The sequence below is a fragment of the Arachis duranensis genome, unplaced genomic scaffold, assembly GCF_000817695.3.
Source record: "Arachis duranensis cultivar V14167 unplaced genomic scaffold, aradu.V14167.gnm2.J7QH unplaced_Scaffold_354585, whole genome shotgun sequence".
NCBI lineage: Eukaryota > Viridiplantae > Streptophyta > Magnoliopsida > Fabales > Fabaceae > Arachis > Arachis duranensis.
In genome coordinates this window covers 1,251,680-1,252,633 of record NW_026264911.1, presented here as the reverse complement: position 1 = coordinate 1,252,633, position 954 = coordinate 1,251,680, and positions in this window count along the sequence as shown.

Genomic DNA, 954 nt, shown 5'->3' with positions numbered 1-954 from the left:
CCTCCGAAGAAGCCGGAGTTCTACCCTTAGTGTCTAAGGAAGGTCATCCCAACCCCTCGAGTTTGGACGGTTCCTACTGAGCCTCCCTGGTGACTTCTGGTGTTGCCTCCTCTCTAACTTTGTCTGGCCCTCCTCCTAAGAAGCTGAGAACTGCAAGGACTTTTGATTTGAATGCTAAAGACTTTGATGGTGTGGCTTTTGCTTCGGATCTTATTGCCCCGTATGGCAAGGTTCCTATTGATGATGTGCCAATCATTCGCCACCTTGACTTTATATCAAGCAATAGTATCCAGATGGCCAATATCAGTACTACCTTGTCCTGGGTTATTAAAGAGTCTCCTATCCGTGCTACCAAGGCTTTTCTTGAGGAGGCTAAGGCCAATTATGATAGGGTGGAGAGTTCGAAGCGGGAGTGGGAGGCTAAGAGTTTTGGATTGGAGCTCATGGTGGAGCAGGAGGAGGCTAGGGTTACTGCTGCTGAGCTGGCTGTAAACTTGGCTGAAGAGATGGCCAAAAAGGCTAAGGAGAGTTATACTCGGACTTACGGTGAGCTATTGGAGACTAGGGAGAGGCTTCAGTCTACTCAAGATGACTATGCCGAGCTCCAGGGTCATGTGGTGAATGGTATGACTGCTTTATATGAAAATTTGAAGGCCTAGGTCTGAGTTCTTGCTCCCGATGTCGACCTCTCCCTATTCAGTATGGACAATGTTGTGGAGGATGGGAAAATTGTGCCTGCCCCTGACGATGACGAGGTCCCTCCTCCTTTGTCGACGGCCAAAGCTTCTGCAGCCCCTTCTACCGAGACGTCCCAGCCCGAGGCAGAGCCTAAACTGGAGATTTTGAATAGGCCTGATGGGGTGGTTGGAGCTACCCCAATCTCAGTTATCCCTTCTTCTCCCAAAGATGCAACTACTGGGGCGAATTTAGATCCTTTATAATTCTCTTTTTCAT